This window comes from Cebus imitator, unplaced genomic scaffold, assembly GCF_001604975.1.
Source record: "Cebus imitator isolate Cc_AM_T3 unplaced genomic scaffold, Cebus_imitator-1.0 Scaffold78, whole genome shotgun sequence".
In the NCBI taxonomy this organism is placed as follows: domain Eukaryota; kingdom Metazoa; phylum Chordata; class Mammalia; order Primates; family Cebidae; genus Cebus; species Cebus imitator.
The window spans coordinates 5975652-5989584 of record NW_016107393.1 but is presented as its reverse complement, the minus strand read 5'-3'; the positions used below and the strand labels follow the sequence as shown (position 1 = coordinate 5989584).

Here is a 13933-nt window from a genome sequence, read left to right as displayed (position 1 = left end):
CCTTTTAATCTTTTTTTACTATAACCTTTTAAAAATTTATCTTCTATATCCCCATGTAGCCTATTGGAAGTTATTTTCAACAAAAATATGACATTTTCTTCCCCAAATGGGGAAGATATGAATCACTAATTCAGCATATTTAGAAAAAGAGAAAATATATTTTAGGCAAATTCTTTACTTTGGATGACATTTAACATGAATAATAATGTACCTTGTTGGGGAGGGAGATAATATTTAAAACATGGATTTGTCTTAACTATGGAACAAGAAGCTGACATAACTTTCACTGTTTTACCTTTTCACATTAACAAGTATGTTGTACCTGGATTTAGTAAATTTTGTTCTGTAGTGGCCACATATTAAATTTTTTATTTTCATTAGAAATTGAAGACTTAAGATAATCTGAAAAAATTTTTAGTTTTTCATTTACTTTAGAAATCTTGAAGTTTTGTTTTTCTGAGCATAATGATTTTGATAAACCTGTTCCATTATTATCTGAATATCTGACAAGCTCTCCATTAACATTCCAAATAGTACAATAGCTGGCTTCAATTTGACAAAAAAAGGTAAGTGTTCTCTGGCCTCCAATGTTACTGATGTATTTTGAATAAGAAATGCCAACCATGTTTGAATGGCTTAGTAAAGATGAAGAAAATGTGAAAAAAGATAGATTGCCAGTGATGATTTTATAATAAGTGACATTTTTATTAGAAAGAATGCTCAAAGAAATATTTAATCAGGTAGAAAGGAATATTTACATTAAAACAAATATGCATAACAGAAAGCAGCTGCAAAAATACTGAAGACATGGGTATGCCTGAGGAAGAAGGAATAATTTATTTTAAATTACTTTTCAAAACTGAAACAATTTAATGCTATTATTTATCTTTCAAATATATGTGTTCACATTATTAGTTTTTTTCTAGACTCTACTTATGTTCCAACATTTTGGTGAGTTTCACTGATCCTGTTTAGGTCTTAAATAGAATTGGGAAAGAAGAAGGAACCATGTGCTAGTCACTCTGCCACTTATGCTACCTCCCTTGTCACAGTTTTTCATCACCACAGTCCTCTGAACAGGTTGTATTCTTCCCACTCAGAGATGTGAAAATGAGGCTGGGAGAGATGACGTCATTGCCGAAGGTCACAGCATTAGTAACTTCAGCAAAATTAGTGTCAGAAGCTCTATTTTCTAATTTAGTAACTCATTCCACACCATGCATTATACTTTGTAAACTATATAACAACATACACTTGGAGAGTTATAATTATTACCTTCTAATGTAGTGTTTTGCTAGAATCTTTTTACTATATTAGAAGAGCATTACAGCTTATTTCAAATCTGATGAATGTTTGAACTTAACTATTTTTGATCCATTAGTTCTAGAAACCATCTCAAACTCCATGGTTTGGATCTAATAACTTTGGGTTATTAGATCCAAACATACATGGTTTTACATACACACCAACACACACACACACACACACACACACACACACACACACACACACAGTCTTAAGACTCTGACCTTGAGATATCAGAAGTAAAAGCCCAGATTTAAGTCATTTTTGGTGGTTGGTAAATCCTCAGGTGAGGAATTTCATTAGAATGCTGTGTGTGTGTGTGTGTGTGTGTGTGTGTGTGTGTGTGTGTGTGTATGTGTTTAATCATCTATTAGAGAGAAGGTATCTCTAACTTAATGTAAATTAAATATGACAATTAGGCTATGAAGAGCATCAACTCACTTGAGGCAAACAGTAGCCTTCTGGAAATTATAAAAAAGGGAAAACTTATAAGAGATTAATTATCAGCATTTATTTATCATCCATCATAAGCTAAACAAAGAATTTTGATTGTATAAATCAATGGGACTTGGCTGAAATCCCAGCCTAATTAATAAGCCGTCTACACAAGCAGCTTCAATATGTTGCAAATAAATTACAATATATTATTTTCTCATATTTTTCTAGATGTGCGAAAGCAAATGTCCTTTATATCACTTCTTTTATTTAAAGATCTGACACTGAGTTTCTCTCCCTTTTTGTTATTGTAGTGTCTCCCCTGACCAGTAACCATTGTTTCTGGACCTCCATTTTTAAATCTTTTCTTTCTCTTCCTGAAGATAAAGAGCAATGCTAATAGTTCTGGTGAGACAGCTGTCTCTTTCATGACTCCACTTGTCTACTTTGACATGCCTTTACTTCCTTTTTAGAACAATCACCCAAACAAAAAAAAACTCTTACCTCAAAAATAATACCATTTGTTGTAGAGCAAACATATTGGGAAGAAATTTATGCAATGTAGGAGGGTTGGGCAGGAAGCTGAGATGAGAACGCAGATCAGAAGAAACAAGGTAAGACTGATAGCAGTACCCAAGGCCAGGCATAAGATGAGCCAGACGCGGAGAGAACCTGGAAGCTGGATATAGGGAGGAAAACATGAGACTTAGGCAGACGAACTGGTTCCCTGCTTACCTGTGCTGTGCTAGGCAATTAACCTCTTAGCATTAATTTTTAATCTGTATAGAATGAGAAGTATACCCTGCCTCAAAGGAGGTTTACAAGTATTTGAATGTGCTTGGAAATTTGTAACTGGCTAAGACGGAGCTGGAGGAGCAGCAGCAAGCAACCAGAAATTGAGCAGGACTCAGGCTCCTGAGGACCATGACCCAGCAGTAGTTGTCTTTGGTCCTGAAGCAAAGGTTAAGCCTGCCTAGCCTGAAGGGCTGCACTGGACTGGGAATATTCTCTAAGAAAAGTGTGTGACTCAGGGAAATGACAGGCATCAGGTCTCATTGTAACCTTCTGATCTTCCATGCTTGGTTATGTCCCTGTCCCTGACACTCAGTTTAAGGGTGTCAACTTGCATTGTTTGTTTCTGCCTACAGAAGGAAGGCATTTCCAGAGCCAATTAAAGGGAGTAAATGGATATCACTCAAAAATCTAAAGTGTCACTGGAAGACTCAGTTTTCAGGATTTAAGCCAGACAATGTTCTCTAAAATAACTTAGGGTTCTAAAATGTGATTATGGAAGGCTTCAAAGACATGCTTTTCAGAACTTCTAAAGTTCCTTCTACTAGGTTAGACATCTTAACATCAGAGGTAAGTGAGAAGGAAAATGTATAGATAAACTTCTTCAGCATCTCTTTCCCGATTCCTTTTAAGAGATAGGAGCCATCTCTTCCCCAATTTCATAATAATTGGTGTGGCCTAGCTGCATATTTATGTTTCCTAATCCTCCATAGCACACGCTCCAGGCCTGACCTATCAGAGTGCTGCATCCCGCTGACCTCAGTGATTGCTATGGGGATGAGCATGTAACTCACAGCGGGCAAATTCAGAGGCCTCAGATTTGTGACATCTGTAATCCATATGGTCTTAGGGATACCTGCAGCCATTTCAAATCCTGTTTGATCTGAGCCAAAGCAGTGGCAAGCAGAACCAAAGTCAAGGAGGCAAGAGAATAGAGTCCTGATGATGGTGTTAAAAATTCCTGGATTTAACAGGAGATGTATCTTTTATGATCTCACATTTTTCTCTCACTTGATCCTGAAACTGTTCTGGCTTATACAGTTTCCAAAGTGTCGAGCCCCAAATATATCTTTTTATATTATATAATTTATAATTTAGTGAAGCAAAAGTAAAAGAAATATTTTTGTCTACAAATAATTTACATGATTCCACATCATGTGTAGACCCTGCTGAAGTGTTTGCTTTAGAAATAAGTTAAGTTTGTCCCATAAAACCTTTCTGTAGAGACTTTTCTCATAGATCTTTGTCTTTATGATTAAATGCAATAAGTTAGGAAAGAAATAGTTTCTAGTGACTTTAAATAATAGGCCTCAGATGATCTTAGGAGGTGTGCCACAGTAAATTAGAAAAGTGTGCAGATAGCCTTTCTTGGATGCGTCTTTTGACAATTGAAAATCGCTTCAGTGTCAACTGTGAAGACATATATTGTGTCGTTTACCTTGGAGAGTAGCTATACTGACAATGCTCAAATTTCCAAATGACTGTCATACCTAAGAAGAGTAACAATAAATACGTTACAAAAACAATACATTTTTTTTAACCTCAGAAAATCTTTGTAGAGATCTTTAGTCATTATTCAGGATTGTAAAATTCACTTACTATGTGAAGATGTGAAAGAAGACTAATGTTCTCAGAATATGAAACCATAGTAAATTGTTAATTATAAATTCATTGTCTTTTTTCATTGTAATGATTAATTTTATAAATATGAGATGAATAAAAGCCCAAAAAACTCACTTGGATTAGCGGTTTGCTCTTAGTTAAAAAATTTCAATTTATAACTGCTTTTTTGGGAAAAATGTTGAAATACTTAAAGTTTTGGACAAATATCTAGTGATCATTCTTTGTATTAGTTATTTATGTTTAATCCAAGTTTTTATCTACTTATGGCGTATGTTCCTCATTTAGTAAGTTTTTCTGCTCTTTCTTACTGTTTCTCATACTGAAATTTTGTATAAGCAGTGTCAGATCCCTCAAAATGTCATGAGTTAGATTTTCTTGACCCTGCTGTTGAAGGGAGGTCTCTTCAGAGCTGGGCTGAGATTTTATGAGCTCTCACCACTGAAATTCTGAGTATCTTTGCTACACTTTCCTCACCACTTGGCTTCTGTTTATTCAGTCTCTAGCTTGTTCTCTCCAGATCTGGAATCTCTTATGTGGAAAGGTGATAGTTTTATCATCTCAGTGTGAGCCCCTAACCTACCAGAAGCGCTATGCTGGCTTGTCATTTACTTCTCTTTTTACTCCTTCTGTTGTAATCTTCCTGTGCAACTTTGTCACTTTGTCATGATTTTAGCTGCTTTTGGTAAAATTTTTATGCAGATTATATCTAATGTTTTTCACTGAAAATAACGAGCCTTTTCCCATTTACCCTGTTACCTTTGTGTGACATTCAGGAGGAGAAGAAGAAGCAATCTTTTGTATGCCTGATTTTTTTTTTTTGGAGATCAAGTCTTGCTCTGTTGCCCAGGCTGGAGTGCAGGGGCATGATCTCAGCTCACTGCAACCTCTGCCTCCCAAGTTCAAGCAGCTCTCCTGCCTCAGCCTCCCAAGTAGCTGGGACTATAGGAGCAAGCCACCGAGCCCAGCTAATTTTTGTATTTTTAGTAGAGATGGGGTTTCACCATGTTGGCCACCAGGATCTCGATCTCTTGACCTTGTGATCCGCCTACTCTGGCCTCCCAGAGTGCTGGGATTACAGGCGTGAGCCATTGTGCCCAGCCGTGTGCCTGATTTTCATTTTAATTATTGAGTTTGAACTAATTTTAGACTTTAGAATAAATGCATGAGCAACCCGTTATCCTGTTTCCTCTATTTAACATCTTACATTCCCAAACAATAATTATTGAGAACAGGAAATTAATATTTATACAATATTATTAACAGACTCCATTAGAATTTCATACATTTCCTCGCTAACGTTTCTTTTCTCTTTCAGAATTAATCCAGGATTTCACATTGCATTTAGTTTTTATTTCTCTGATAAAAAGCATGAGAAGAATGTACACGGCCTCTAGGAACAAAGACCAGCCCCTTCCAGTCTGTGATAGTTCCTTGGTCTTTTCTTTTCTTTTGTGACTTTGGCTTTTTGTTTTTTTGAGACAATCTTGCTCTGTTGTCCAGGCTGGAGTGCAGTGGCATGATCTCGACTCACTGCAGCCTCCACCTCCTAGAGTTCAAGTTCTCCTGCCTCAGCCTACTGAGTAGCTAGGATTACAGGCAAGTACCACCATGCCTGGCTAATTTTTGTATTTTTAGTAGAGATGGAGTTTCACCACCCTGGCAGCCTGGTCTTGAACTCTTGGACTCAAGTGATCCACCCACCTCAGCCTCCCAAAGTGCAGGGATTACAGGTGTGAGCCACTGTGCCCAGCCTGACTTTGACATTTTGGAAGACTATTGATTCTGTGATAAGAAAAATCAGGCTCCTATGCTAAGATTCTAACTTTCATATTTAGTATTTTCATATATTAGCCACATTGATATATGCTCTTTTCTTTAATTGGTTCTTCATATTTCCATTAGCTTCATTTTTTGACAACTTGAGGAATATTTAAAAATTCAGATTCTTATGCTGAGATTCTAATCTTTGCCAAATTTGACATCTGTGTGGATTAGCCACTAATCAACTTGGCTCTTCACATTTCAGTTTCATCAACTTGTTCTGGATTGCTGTGGGATTTTCAGTCTGCCAAAGGGTGGAACTAGGAGATTATATTAGCTAATCAATGGAGTGGTATATCTTTGGTAAAATTTATTTTGCTATGTCTCAAATGCTGGATGTAGTTGTAGGATGTCTAGGAAGAATAATGACCTCTTTTAAATTCTCAAGCCCTAACACCAGACCTATGAAAATGTTACATTTTTCAGATGTGATTAATGTTACAGACACTAAAATAGGAAGATTATCCTGGGTTGTCCTGCTGGACCCAGTTTAATTACGTGAGACTTTCAAAGTAAAGAAATTTTTTCAGATGGAAATAGAGAGATGTGGCAGAAAGACAAATCAGAGACATTTTATTGCCAGAGGTATTCAACCTGCCATTGCTGGAGGGGGCTGATAAAAAGCATGAAAAGAATATGCACAGCCTCTAGGAACAAAGACCAGCCCCTTGCTGACAGCCAGCAGGGAAATAGGGACCTCAGTGCTGCAAACGCAAGAAACCAGACTTAGCCAGCAACCTGACTGCACTGGGAAGCATATTCTTCCCTAGAGTGTCCAGCAAGGAGCACAGCCTTATTGGCACCCTGTGAGATTCCAAGCAGGGTCAGACAGACTTCTCAACTATAGAAATGTAAGATAGTCAATTTGTATTGTTTTATGCCTCTAAGAAGGTATTGTAAACTATTACAATACATGGGAGAAAGTTTGCTTTGCTGCTTAGGGAATAATTTTACTGATGAAAGTAAAATAAGTTTGTTTGAAATAAAAATAGTGCTAACTGGGTTTTTTTCTCATTGTGAAAATTACATGATGAAGGGAAACTGGGTGACTTAATCATCTTTTGGGTGATTTAAATCATCTTTTATCACTTGAAAGCAGTGTTTGTAAACTTCCTGTGCAAACCTAACTAAGGTAAATCAGGATTATGCTCCTTTCCTTCTGGAAATTATCTAAAAGTTAAAGACAAAGTTAAAAAAAAACCCCAGTGAATTCCATTTTTGTTGGAACTAGAAGACAGTTATTAACCAGCAGGCTAAAAATTACTTTAAGGCTAAAAAATGCAGGTGAGATTGGGCCAAAGTTTTATGGAAGGAAGAAAAGTAAGGACTCAGAGCAGTGAGAGAATTCAGTGGCAGCAGACCTCAGAAAACATTAATCAAAATTTACCTCCTTATATATTAAATATATACAATTTTTATTAATTATACCCCAATAAAATTGGAAAAAGAAAACAAAAAGTTCACCTCCCATATGAAGGACACTCTTTGAAGTTAAAAAAAGTTCCGTATATGTGGAGAGAAAGAGAGAGAGAGAAACACTCTTAAAACAAAGTGATCCATAAATGATTAAAATGCAAAGTTGATCAACTAAAGATGTGGGAACAGCTGGTGATAAGCTGGGCTGGTGAAAGAAACTCTCCTAAACCTGTATGACTCCATAGGACATAGTGGTTTAAATAAATTATGGTTCTTCATATAATGAAATATTTTTCATTTGATAAAAAGAAGGAAGTATTCTATATACTGATTTTGAAAGATTTCTAAGATATACTAAATGAAAAAAAGGTCCAGAAAACTATGATATACTACCATTAGCATAAATTGGAAACATAAATATATAGTATTAATTATATATATAAACAATTGTTATTGAGAAAGGGATAGTTGGGAACTGGGCAGATGGAAATTATCGTGGAAGGAGTCTTAACTACCTATCTTTTTGAACTTCTTTGTAATTTTTGAGTTGTGTGAATTATCTATTATATTAAATCAATTGTATTAAAAGCAATATCAACAAAAGATTCTAAAGAAAAAATAAAGTATTGATCAAATTTTTAAAAATCAGCTTTTTTCTCCCCCATACACAATGTGGATATGTACCCAATTCCTGAGGACACATTTTTTTTATAATGAATGGTATCCAGTTGATTTATTGTTCTATAATTCTAAAATTCAGATTATGCTTTTGAGATCCATAAGCTGCATGACATTACTTGTAATAATTGCAACTGCAGTTTATTTCACAGCGAGTGACATTTTATAGTACCTTTTATTTTGCACCTGTTTGCATATTTCTGGAACAGGTTCCAATCATTAGGATGAATGTAGCAATTACGCTTTGTCTAAAGATGAATCATCATCCGTATATGCTGTGTGAATTTTGATCATTTTAATATTTGCCAGTGCAAATTGCTGTTAAAACAATTCATTTGCATTTCATCAAGTACTCTTGTAGACTTTTATTTTCTTTCAGTCTTCACATTAGAAAGTTGTTTTTTTTCTCTGAGTACCGCATAATGCCACCCATGTGAAAGAAAGATTTTGCATTTCAAGGCAAGGGTACAATTATTTAGTGAATAATAATGACACCTGCAATCCTTAGTATCTCAGCAAATGCTAATAGGACCAGCTTCATCCTCCAAAAATGATGGTTGCAAACCTCTTTTAGCAAAGCAGGACTTACCCTGCCATTGCTTGGTTTATTTCAACTGTGTGCTCTTTGGTCTGCCTTGTTCCTGGAGTTTTCATTTTCTCGACTACTTTTAATCTTAGTATTATAAATATTTTAGAGGTACAAAACTGATTTCATGTTAAAAAATAAAAATCGGAAACACTAGACTGCATTATGTGTGGTTCACACTAGACATAATTCAAAACTCATTAGCTGAGTCCCCATACTTGGAGAGGTTTTGGCTCTACATTAAAAAAACTAGAAAACAAGTGTATATTTGTACATTTTAAATTCAGATGGAATGTTTAGAGGATGTATAACACTTTTTATTTTTGATTAGTTGATGATATAACCAGTGCTGATGTGTCAGAATAAAGGATTGCTACCAAACTTGAAGGGTTATCTTTTTTTTTTCTTTTGTTTGAGACAGAGTCTTGCTCTGTCATCCAGGCTAGAGTACGGTGGTGCGATCTTGGTTTACTGCAACCTCTCCCTCCTGGGTTCAAGGGATCCTCCTGCCTCAGTTGTCCTCAGTAGCTGGGACTACAGGTGTGCACCACCACTTTCAGCTATTTTTTTTTCTCCTTTGGTAGAGATGGGGTTTTGCCATGTTGGCCAGTCTGGTCTTGAACTCCTGGGCTTATGGGATCTGCCTGCCTTAGCATCCCAAAGTGCTGAGATTACTGGCATGAGCCACTGCATCCGGCCTGGTTATTCTTTTAGTCACACTGTTTGGACCTTTGTATTGTGAGGTAGGTAGAAGTTTGTTTTTGGAAGAATGTAGTGTTCTCTTAGGATGGAGGCTAAATAATTAGAAATATTTAAGAGAATATCTGAAATAGGGGCAGGGTGAAATGAAGAGTAGGGACAAAGTGAGAAAGCCATGGGCCCAGAAGTCATGTGATTGCTATTTCTGCTAGAAGAAATCCATGACTCAGGTCACAGATTAACAACACTCCTCTTTCCCTGATGGTTTTCTTTAATAAGAGATAAGCCTTCCATGCCAATATTAAGGATATTCCAAGTGAAAATAATTGGACACAATACCAGCCACTTCTCTCTTGGTGTGAGTGATTTTTCAGGCTAAGTGTAAGTGACTGAGACTAGTGGGAGTCTGCGGAGGATAATGTAGGTAGGAAACACAATGTAGGTAGAAAAGCACAAACATCAGCCTGGGGCAGAATGACAGGGTGGACCTTTTTAATGTAGCGTGGCTTGAGGAAAATCTATTTGACTACACAGATAAAGCTATTTTTGATTTCTAGATTGTCCATGCAATCATTATCATATTGTTGACATGAGCAACTGAAAATCTTACTCATGTTGTGCTATATACCCATTTTATGCTTACCTGCTGTGACACTGACATCTGTCTTAAATGTATTTGAGTAAATCCATTCATCATGCCATTTTATCTTACTTTGTTTTGGTTGGAGCAAATGGAGCCAACATGAAATTCATATTTATTTGTCATATAGCATAATTTGAAGGGAAGTCTCTAAGACCTAAATGGATACAACATAATCTGAATGCTACCGAATTAGGGGCTTTGAGAAGTCCTAAAATCGTTTTCCTTTTTCTTAGGTTTCTGGGAAATGATTACATTTTTTTATTGCATGAATTAAGAAACAGAGAAACAAAGCAGCATTGCCACCTTATAGTAGTCATAATTTAAGACTGTTCTATCATATCCTAAACTTGATTATTTTATTATTTAAAGTTGCGGGGGGCTAAGTAAATTTGTATGTTTATAAGAACAATAAGGTTTTCAAACTATTATTTGAACCTTTATAAACAATTCTGTGGTGTGGTCTATTTGTATTCATTTATAGAGATGCTTGAAAAAGTGTCTTCTATCTTTGTAAAAACCAGGACATTTTGATAAGTCTAGAACCCAGTGGGCCATGGGAATAGTGGAGGAAAGAAGAAGGTATGATTTTCAAAGTAGAAAAAGAGTATTTCTTCTTGTAGTGTCTAATAGTGCTATCTTTTTGCTAGGGGAGAGAGAAGGCAATTGGAGGAGTAGGGGGCATACCTACAAAAAAAAAAAAAAAGAGAAGTAGTAGTATGCTGATCTTTGAATTCATTATCAAATGTTTAAAAAGGAAGATTTACATTTGCAGTTATTCTTTCATTTACTCAGGTGAATGCTAAATCTTACATAGATTGTAAAATGTCATCAGTTTTACTTACTTGATTGCAAGGACAAAAGTGGTTAAAATATACTCATTAAAATATACCGGTAACTTAAAAATTTATTTTTAATGGTGGTACAGTTAATGAAAGCATACTGTATTTTTGTTTGACTTTAAATCTGATGAAATATTTGTTTGCAAAAAATCTCTCTCTCTTTCCCATTTCTCTCTCTCTCTCTCCCTCCCTCTCTCTCTCTCTCTCTCTCTCTCTCTGTGTGTGTGTGTGTGTGTGTGTGTGTGTGTATCCTAAAGGTTTTCTTCCTTTCGACCCATCTCCAGACTAACCGTCTCTCATCCTCTATATACTTCAGTCTGGAAGAGAATAAAACCCTTTGAAAGTTGTTTAAAATCGGCATGAAAAAGGGAAAAAGAAAGTAGTCACTATAATTTAGTATCAGTGTATCTGATTCAACTGTATCTCATTCCACTAATTTGATTAATAATGCTTTTTTATTTATGAGAAATTTCTAAAATAAATGGTAATTATTGCTGTTTCAGCTGGACTCTGAGTTCCACTTATGTGTTTGAAAATAGCAGGATATAATTTTTGACAATTTCTTAACATTATACTTGAAAGAAATGCAGATAAATATGTCCATGTGAAAGCCATGTTAGAGAGGAAGAAAAGTAAATTGTGACAAAAGCTTTTATTTCTCTAACATACAGTTAATTTTAACTAAGTTAATGCCTGTTAAATGCAAATTACAAAATACATAGTATCCTATCATATGAAAGTGTTTTGCAGCTGTAGGAAGTTGTAATGGTTAATTTTATGTGTCAATTTGACTGGTTCATTGTGCCCAGATGGATGGTGAAACATTGTTTCTGGGGGCATGCATGTGAAGGTGTTTTCCTGAAGAGATTGACATTTGAATTGGTGAACTGAGTAAAGCCGATGGCTTTCCCTAATGTGGCATTGTACAATCCATTGAGAGCCTGATTAGAAAAAAAAGGCAAAGGCAGATAGGAGTCACCCTTCCTCCACCTGACTACATGACCTGGATATTGACCTTCTGCCCTTAGTGCACCTGGTTCTAAGGGCTTCAGACTTAGACTAGAATGTAAAGCATTGGTTCTCTGGCTGTCAAGTTTTTAAATTGTGCCGCAGACTTTCTTGGGTCTCCAGCTTGCAGACAACAGACTGTAGGACTTCTCAGTTTCCATAATGGTGTGAGCCCATACCTTATAATAAATATCTCTTTCTATATCTGTGTGTGCATATATGTGAATATATATGCACATAACATATGCATATCAGATTAGTTCTGTTTTCTGGAGAACCATGATTAATACAGAACTCAAATTCTCAAGTTAATAAATATTAAATTGAAATAAGAAAATGGAGGGAGAAAGAAGGAAAAAAGAAATTTTGTTGTGTTTATGATGTCTGTGTTCTAGTGAGCCCCTGGATCTTGCCAGAGCCCTGAGGGGAGAGCTGATGCTGGATTCATCCCTATGTGGAAAACTATAGATTTGTATTGAAGAACATGAGACATAAATAAAGGGCTAGAATACATTTTTGGATAAAAAGAATTAATAACACTAAAATATGAATCTTCTAAATGTTTATATAAAAATGAAATTCATTTTTAATTAGAATTATCAAACTGATGAAGTGTTTAAAAATTTTGTGAAGGAATAAATGGCTGAAATAAGGTAAGATGTTTTTTTAAAGAGAATTGAAGAAAAGGAACTTGCCTTACCATATGAGAACATGCTGTAATTTATTGTATTTGAATCAATATGGCATTGGCATCAGAACAGATCAGTGGAAAAGAATCCAGAATCTGAAAATAGATCCTGGTATGGATGAGAACTTAACATACAGCCAAGGTGGTATTTTAACTCATTGGGAAAATCATGGTTTTTGCAACATATGGTGTTAGCCCAATTGGCTATCCATCAGGAAGTAAATAAAATTGTATCACTGACTTACACAATATAGTCAAATTTGGGATGAATTAGATATTAAAGTTAGCAACATAACAAGAAAAACCAACAAGAAAATCTACAAGATTACAAGTATAAACTAGTGGAAAATAGAGGACCTTTAAAAAAAATGTGAATTAAAAAAAATAGATTTGGAAAAAAATATTTGCATGCAGGAGACAGAAGATTAATACCTATAATAGACAAAGAGTTATTACAAATGACGAGGAGATAATCCAATAGAAAAATGGGAAAAAGAGAAAAATAGGCAAATAATAGAAGAGCTAATCCCCAAAAGATCAAACTTTTTATAGTCAGGCAAGTACAAATTAAACTAACATTTATGTACCTCTCAGACTGGTCAAAACTAAAAAGTAGGAAAGCACCACTTTCTGCCAAAGAATGGTTAGGGGATGGTAGTTTCAGATGTTTCTAGCAAAAATGTAATAACTTACTTTGGAAAGTAATCTTGTAATGTCTATTAGAAGAAATAAATGCATAGGATGCTTTGATCTAGCACTCTCTTAAAAATCTAGTAAAAATAACAGCACCAATAAACATTTATACATAATGTTGACTATAACATTCATAGTGGCAAAGAACTGGAAACGAAGCGAATGCCCATAATAGCACATTAATACCATGGGCTATTTTGTAGCCATCAAAAAGACTGTATTAGAAAGATACTAGGAAACCTGAGGGATTTCCATAATATATGGTTGAGTGACAAAAACAGGATGCTGATAATGTTGTGAAATATCCCAGTTTTGAAACCTATGTAAGATCCACCAACTATAAGTGTATGTGTATTTTGTAAATATATGTAAGTTTATAATCAAAGGAACTTTATCATCTGTTTATCACCACCTGGGTGGTGGTGGTAGTGGCAGTAATGTGTAACAAATTAACACAAATACAGAAGTGTAAAATGACATACACTTACTTTCTGTTTCTAGGGGTTGAGTCTGGGCACAGCTTAGCTGAATCCCCTGCTCAGGATCTTCTAGGTGTTGGCAGGACCGAATTCCCTTCTGGAGCTTAGGATCTTTTTCCAAGCTTGCATTGTTGTTGGTAGAATTAATTTCCTTGGGACTGCCTGCCTGCCGGCCCTATCTTTTACTGGCTGTTGGCTGGAGGCCACCCTTGTATCTCAGAGGCCACC

The 13933-nt window shown here is 35.6% G+C and overlaps 1 long non-coding RNA gene across 1 annotated transcript; it reads right to left on the bottom strand.

Annotated features, from left to right (window-relative positions):
- Window positions 1-664: 664 nt before the first annotated feature.
- On the bottom strand, window positions 665-13875 carry LOC108307369. The gene is made up of 3 exons (XR_001826532.2): window positions 13715-13875; window positions 2245-2419; window positions 665-817 (listed from the first exon to the last, which is right to left on the bottom strand). It is a non-coding gene; the product is annotated as an uncharacterized LOC108307369 (long non-coding RNA).
- Window positions 13876-13933: the final 58 nt, after the last annotated feature.